Source organism: Myotis brandtii, unplaced genomic scaffold (assembly GCF_000412655.1).
Source record: "Myotis brandtii unplaced genomic scaffold, ASM41265v1 scaffold116, whole genome shotgun sequence".
In the NCBI taxonomy this organism is placed as follows: Eukaryota; Metazoa; Chordata; class Mammalia; order Chiroptera; family Vespertilionidae; genus Myotis; species Myotis brandtii.
In genome coordinates this window covers 1,883,850-1,892,155 of record NW_005354010.1, presented here as the reverse complement: position 1 = coordinate 1,892,155, position 8,306 = coordinate 1,883,850, and positions in this window count along the sequence as shown.

Below are 8,306 nucleotides of genomic sequence, written 5' to 3'. Positions count from 1 at the left end.
TGTCTTGCGCCCATTGGTTATGCTTATATGCATGCATACAAGTCCTTAGGTTGATCTCTTACCCCTCTCCCCCTCTAACCCTCCCCAGCCTTCCCGCTGTAGTTTGACTCTTTGGAAGGAAGTCACTACACACAGCCCACAGTTAATGAGTAGGGAATTATGCTCCACCTCTTGAGAGGGAATATTTGGATATATGTCTCTTCTCCTCCATTTATCAATTCATTTAATTATTTATTTATATCTATACAGACTCATCGATATCTATTTTACAATTTGGATTATAATCCAATACTACTTTATTCATTTTGTTTCTCAGATAGCTTTAGGTTTGACCACTGGGAGCTATTTCAGTTGGCTATTTCAGTTGGTTCCAGCACATAATATATATATAGTTGCAAGTACATACTACATGTTAGTGTTCTGTGCTAGCATGAGGATTAGGAGGCTGCCATATTTGTCTGGGAAGGAGTGGGGTATGGGTAGCAGAGGTTAAGAGGTTCCAGAGTTCTGAATGCTCAGCTGGAAACTTGGGTTACTTTGTTTAACGATTGAAAGGTCCTATATGTTCTTTTTTTTTTTTTTAATTTGGTCAAACATTTATTTATTTATTTTTAATTTAAACTCTTTAGTGTTTAAAGTATTACATATGTCTCCTTTTCTCCCCCATTGACCTCTCCCTGGCCGTTCCCATCCCCCAGCACATGCCCTTACCCCACTACTGTCTGTGTCCATGGATTATGCTTATATGCATGCATACAAGTACTTTGGTTGATCTCTTACCCGCCCCCACCCCCCTGCCGTTCCTCTAAGGTTGGATAGTCTGTTCTATGCTTCTATGTCTCTGGATCTATTTTTGTTAATCAGTTTATGTTATTTATTATATTCTGCAAATGTGTGAGATCATGTGATATTTATCTTTCTCTGACTGGCTTATTTCGCTTAGTATATATGTTCTTAAATATGAGCAACATGATGAATAGTGTATTGGAAGATTACATTGACATCACCATGGATTGCATAGTTTTACTCATTCATTAATTTAACAAATGCTAATGGAAACCCTATTCTGCCACCTTGGAAATGCTTGGAAGTGAGGGTAGAACATGATGGGTAAACAAAACTAACCTTTACTGAGCAGCTGCCTGGTACATGGCATTTTATACAATGGATTTCATTTATTATTCACAACAACCCAATGAGATAGATACTGTTTTCAACATTTTACAGATAAGAATACTGAATTTTAGAATGATTAAGTAACTGGCTTGATGTTACGCAGTAAGTGGCAAAGCTGGGATTTAAACCCAGATTTGTCTCACTCCAAACGAGGTAGGTTAAGAAGGCCACCAATTTTTTTGCTACTTCTTTCATTGAGTCATAAAGTCAAATTTGCCTCTCTTGGAATCTGGATTAGTGTTTTTGACTTAATTAAACTTATATGAATTCAGTAGAAGTAACATTCTAGAACTTACAAGGCTAGATCAAAAAAAGTCTAAAGCCTTCTTCCAAGTCTCTTGTTTTCAGGGCCTGGCTGGAGCTAAGTGCTTGTAGACAAGGAGAAGAGGTAGAACTGGAGCCATTTTAACAGAAGAACTTGCATTAAAATACAGTAGAATTGCATCAGAGTTTGTAGAGGGAAAAGAGGGTAAGTTTGATATCAGATTGTCCTGAACTGGTGATTCTCTCTTCCAAGATGTTTGACTTTGGGCAAATTACTTTAACTCCCTGAGCCTCAGCTTCTTTATCTTTAAAGTTCAGATGATCTGATGATAATACTATCAGACACAATGAAGTAATAGCAGGTACTCAATGCATGTGTTCCCATAGTTTTATAAGCATACCTCTTTTATAGCACCTGCATCTCTGCATTGGAATTGTTCATTTTCTAGTCTGTCTCCCAAATAGACTTTAAGTTTCTTAGGAAAATTAGGTTATATTATATACTAGAGGCCCGGTGCATGGATTCATGCACCAGTGGGGTCCCTCGGCCTGGTCTGTGTCCTCTCACAATCCAGGACCCCTTGGATGTCGAAGAGCCGGTTTTGGCCTGATCCCTGCAGGCCAGGCCGAGGGACCCCACTGGTGCACGAATCCGTGAACCGGGCCTCTAGTATGCATATAAGATCTTTGGTTAATCTCTTCCTGCCCTCCCCCCTCCCCCCTTCCCTCTGAGATTCATCACTCTGTTCCATGTTTCCATGCCTGTGGTTTCTGCTCCTGCACTGAGCGTCTGCCTCCTGGTAGTCAGTGCATGTCATAGCTACTGGCTGGTCGGCCAGTCGGCCGGTTACTTAGGCTTTTATATATATAGACTAGAGGCCCGGTGTGATTCCTTGGCCTGGCCTGTGGGGATCAGGCTGAAACTAACTCTCCGACATCCCCTGAGGGGTCCTGGATTGTGAGAGGGCACAGGCCAGGGTGAGGGACCCCACCAGTGCACGATCAGGGCTGGGGAGGGACTACGGGAGGGCTCCAGGGTGTGTCCAGCCATCTCGCCCAGTCCCGATCGGGGCCATTGGGGCCAATCAGGGCTGGCTGACTGGGGAGGGACTGCGGAAGGGCTCCAGGGCGTGTCTGACCTGTCTCGCCTAGTCCCTATTGGCCAGACCCCAGCAGCAAGCTAACCTACCGGTCAGAACGTCTGCCCCCTGGTGGTCAGTGCACGTCATAGTGACTGGTCTAATGGTTGGACACTTACTAGTAGCATATTAGGCTTTTATTATATAGGATTTTTTTGTATTCTTGGTGGCTAGTATAATAAACAGAATAGATATTGAAATAGTTGTGGAATGAAAGAAATACTTGATGTCAATGAGTAGAGCCTCACTGTGGTAGAGGAATGAAGGAAGGGTATCTAGCTTATTTGGTTCAGAGATCAGAGGTAACATTGATTAACAAGGAAAAACAAGGCAGAGAGAATATTAAGAACAGTAAGGAGTTGATTAGTAGAGACAAATGCAATGCTAAGTTAAGAGTGTTAATAAGGTCCCGGTCAGGTGTTTCAGGAAGAAATGAGTACTGAAGAACAGAGGCAGCTTAGGACTTGGCAAGTCCATAGAGATACATATACCCATATGCACAGTGTATGCACAGAGGAAGGTAGTTTATATAATTCTTAAAGAACTCTTATCTACTCATTCAATGATTACATGTTTATGACTCATCTAGTTTACTTCAGAACTGTATGAGGAACATTGCAATGATCCAAACTGTATGAGGCATGAAGAATTTGTAATGAGCCAAATAGGTAAAATGTTTCTCCCTCATTAAACTTATAGTCAAAAGAGAGACAGGCATTGAACAAATCATGATCTAAAACAACATGTAATTACCAATTGAAATAAGTTCATTGAAAAGAAAGTTATAGAGGCTGCTTTTTTTTTTTTTTAACCAGTGTCCACTCTGCCTGTCTTTAATAATAGGATGTGTGAGTTTTGGTTGGGAATACCACCACAAACCTATCATATCTTATATCATCTCTTGTCCAAATGACTAAGTTCTGTCTAATGGGCTATGAACAGAACTGATTTTTACCAATTATGGGAGGTGTATGAAAAGTAATTATTCCCTACCCTTTCTCCCTTCCTGCTGGCTGGAAGATGCTGAGAACTGAAACAGCAGCCTTGGATACCAAGATGGAGGCTGCAGTTTGAAGATGGAAAAATCCCCCTTACAGCTTTGAATTCATGGATTATAATGTGACAGAGAAATGAACTTCCATCTCATTTAAGCCATTATTTATTTAGACCTCTCTGTTAATGCAGCTTAGCACATGCCCTAACTCAGTGGTCAGCAAACTGCAGCTGGCGAGCCACATGCGGCTCTGTGGCCCCTTGAGTGTGGCTCTTCCCACGTGCGGGCACGCACATACGGTGCGATTGAAACTTCGTGGCCCATGCGCAGAAGTCGGTATTTTGTGGAAGAGCCACACTCAAGGGGCCAAAGAGCCGCATGTGGCTCCCGAGCCGCAGTTTGCCGACCACTGCAGCCTAACTAATACAGAAGACTATGAAAGAGGGGAATCCAGTTTGAGTGTGTGGGGGGGAGGGGCAAGGAAATATCCAGTGAGGCAGTGTCTATGAAGTGGAATGATGAAAGAGTAAGAGTGCTCCAGGCAGAAGAACAGCACACACGAACCCTGCAGTAGAAAAGGACTTGATAAGGAGCAAGCAAGGATGTGTAAGGAATGTGGGAGACAGTAGGGGAGAAGTGATCAGGGCTAATCCTAAATGAAATAGAAAGTCACTGAAGGTTTTAAGTACTGAGGTAATTCAGCATGATTTTTATTTCCAAAAGATCCCTCTGACTCTATCAGAAGGACTGGGCGGATGAGGGAGATCACTAAGTCTCAGCTTAAGAGAATGGCAATTAGTATTAGAGGTGGAGATGATGATGCAGAGAAGTGATGGGTTTGAGTAACATTTTGAAGGTAGAATTATCAGGTCTTTCTGATACATAGGATGCATGTCACTGAGAGGAAAGGTGCCTTCCAACCAGTCCCCACATTTTGAAAAGAAAGACTGAAGGAAGGAAAGAATTGGCAGAGGAAATACACATGTTCAGTTTCTTTTGAATGCTGTATGTTGAAAGAGACAAAACCAGCATTCAAATCCCATCATTGACAATTATCAGCTGTTTGTGACTTTGGGAATGTTATAATTTTATAGATAAAAAAATAAGGTTTAGAGGTTAAGAAACATAAACTCAGCATTTGAACTTAAAATCTAATGAAGTAACATGCAATGTATGTAAGAAATTGAACGTCTAAACATTGCAGTGCTTGCTCGTAGGAAACGAAAATGTACTGGGGAGTGGGGAGCATTTCCAGTCAGGCAACTACAAAGTGTTCTACTCTGGAAATGACAAAAAGAAACAGAATGACTTTAATACTGAGGCAAGATGTAGCACAGGCAATTAGGGGCTGTAAAGCAAGGTCTGATCAAATAATATCAATCAGACTTCTAGGAAAACCTATTAACATAACCATCATTCAAGTCTATGCTCCAACCCATAAAGGCTGAAGAAGAGGAACTTGAAAGCTTTTATGCAACTATCCAAGAAGAAATTGATCACACATCAAAATAAGACATGCTGATAATTATAGGTGACTTGAACACAAAAGTAGGAATTAAAACAGAATCAAATGTCATTGGAAACTTTGGAGTAGGGGTCAGAAATAAAGCAGGAGATCAGCTCATGGATTTCTGCAAAGTCAACTTGTCCATCACAAACACATGCTTCAGACAACCAGATGACTATATACATGTGCATTACCAGATAGTCAATGTAGAAATCAAATAGACTATGTAATTGGAAGCAGGAGATGGAGAAGCTGTATTCCCTCTCCCAAAACAAGACCAGGAGCAGATTGTGGTACTGACCATGGATTGTTAATATCAAACATGAGAGCAAAGCTGAAGAAGGGCACCAAAAGAATCATAGTACCAACATGTAACATAAATAACACACCTGATGGGTTTAAATCCCACAGATCTGCATTGTTAAATTTAATTTCCCCAAAACCAGAAGAACTGTGAAGTGAAACTAGAAATATTAGGGAAGAATGCAAAAAGATAATGCCAGAAGCAAAAAGGAAAGAAAAATTGAGAGGGAGGGATAGTCCTGATGGACAGGAAGCCAGTGTCAGGACAGAATATGTATGGAGAGACAGGATAGTTTCCTGTAAGCCAGGGTCTCAGACAAGGATGCATTTTATCTCCCTATTGTTTAATCTGTATGCAGAATCTATCATACAAAAAACTGGGCTACACTCAGAGGAAGGAAGAGTGAAAGTTGGTGGGAGAAATACCACTAACAACATATGCAGGTGACACCACCTTACTGGTAGAAACTAACAATGTTTTGAAAGTACTTCTGATGAAAGTGAAAGAAGAAAGTGTCAAAGCAGGACAGCATTTCAATATCAAGAGGACAAAAATCATGACTATAGAAGAAATATGCAACTTTAATATAGACAATGAAGACTTCAAAATTGTTAAAGATTTACCTTGGCCTACTCATCAGTTCAAATGGAGACTGCAGTCAAGAACTCAGGCTGAGACTTGGAAGGGTAGTAATGGAACCATGAGGAAAGATCACCAAAACCAAAGATGTGTCATTAGAGAACAAGCTAAGATTATCCACATCCTCATATTCCCAATTACTGTGTATGGATGTGAAAACTGGATATTGAAGAAGACTTATGGGAAAACACATTGATTCATTTGAAATATGATGTTGGAGGAGAGCTCTATGGGACTGCCAGAAAGATAAACAAGTCGGTCCTCGAACAAAGCAAGCCCAAAACATCACTGGAGGCAAATGACAAACCTGAAGCTGTCCTACTTCAGACACATCATGAGAAAGCAGGGTTCCTTGAAAAATGCAATAATGCTGGGAAAAATGAAAGACAGCAGGAAAAGAGGACCAAATATAAGATGAATTGACTCCATAAAAGAAGTCATAGGCACAAGTCTGCAGGAGCCGAGCTGGGCTGTTGAGGACAGAACATTGTGGACATCACTCTTTCATAGGGTCACCAGGAGTTGGAGCTGAGTCAGTGGCATGCAATACACACCAAGTACCATAGTAAAAAGATAATGGGCTCTGGAGACAGATGCTCAGTTATATTACTTCCTTATTGAGTGACCTTCACAAAGTCACTTAAATTCTCAGAAACTAAGAATTATCATGCAAAAAAATAAAAAAATAAAAAAAATAGAAGGGATTTTTTAATCCCTTGTCATAGAGATTAAAAAATGGTAATTTCTATAAGACACCCAGAAATGTTTCTGGCAAAAGAAATGATGCATAAAGGTATGCTCTCTTTATATTTCTCCAAGTTGTTTTCTAGTTGAACCTTACAGTGGGTGTTTGATTTGTGTAGACATCAGATAATTGAGTCCTATATTTTTATACCAAAACTCAGAAAGAAAGGAGGCTGAAAGACAAATCCAGGCTGCTCTGCCTGGACTACTGCAGTCATGTAATGACTCTTGTTCTTCCTGGGTTCGAATGCTCAGACTGGGAGGTGAGTCCCCAAAGAACATTGAACTTGGACCCTGTGACTCATTGGTTAGCATGCTCTGTTTTGCACTTTTCCAGAAGGTAAACATGACCTTCTGGAAAAGTTATTATCAAGCTCTACTAGCGAGATCTGAATGCAACTTCAACAGATGTCATCATTTTTTAGATTTTTCATTTATAGATACTCCACCTAGCCTCCTGGAATCTGAGGACATTTACTCATTGTACTGTGGGGAAGTGTTCTGGGCCTAAAGCAAGAATACTACTTTCAAAGTAAAAGGACTAAATAATTAACAAGAGGACCCACTCAAAGGTGAAATTTGGCCAAGGTATTAGGACTAGTATGCAGTGAAATGCCTAAGGTATATCATGGATATTTGATGAAAGTACTTGGTCATCACTGTGATTTAAAAATTCATCCAGTGACCTAGAAATTCTGAAGAAGGTTTTTAAAAAAGATTTTTTTTTGGTCATCTCAGAATATATTGGATTGTGTAGAATAGATTCCTTCTGCAGAATTATCCACAGGGGATGTCCTTCATCTTAGTGTGACATGGGAAGTGGGACTGGACACTGGGGTAGCTGGACATTTATCTGGAGCTTTGTAAGACAGCCTTTTTTTTTGCACTTTAAAACAATGAGGGGATGGTGTGCAGTTCAGAATGAAACTTTACAGCCGTGGGCAAACTACGGCCCTTGGGCCGGATCTGGCCCGTTTGAAATGAATAAAACTAAAAAAAAAAAGACCGTACCCTTTTATGTAATGATGTTTACTTTGAATTTATATTAGTTCACACAAACACTCCATCCATGCTTTTGTTCCGGCCCTCCGGTCCAGTTTAAGAACCCATTGTGGCCCTCAAGTCAAAAAGTTTGCCCACCCCTGGTTTAGAAGCTCAATGCAGGAAGCTGTCATGGTGGGAATCTGCCTATATAATGGTGTAATTAGATTCTATTGGGAAACAGGTCCTTGCATTTTAGAGAGTTTTGTCTCTATTAGTTTATTATAATGAGTTCCTTCAACTTCTGGGACATTATTCTTGCAACTCTTGATGATGGGGGTTGGGTTTTCAGTATGCCAGGTACCACTTTTATGTCTCCTTTCTGGTACTGGATTTTAGCAATTCTCCAGATGGCCTGCCATTCTATGCCCACATCTATACCTAGTTACTGAGGAGGGTGATATAAGGAGAACACTTTGCTATTTGTTATTTTTATTTAAAAAAAGAGTAGTTGAGCAAACTGAGAGAAATAGGAATGAAACTAAATTGTGCTGAAGA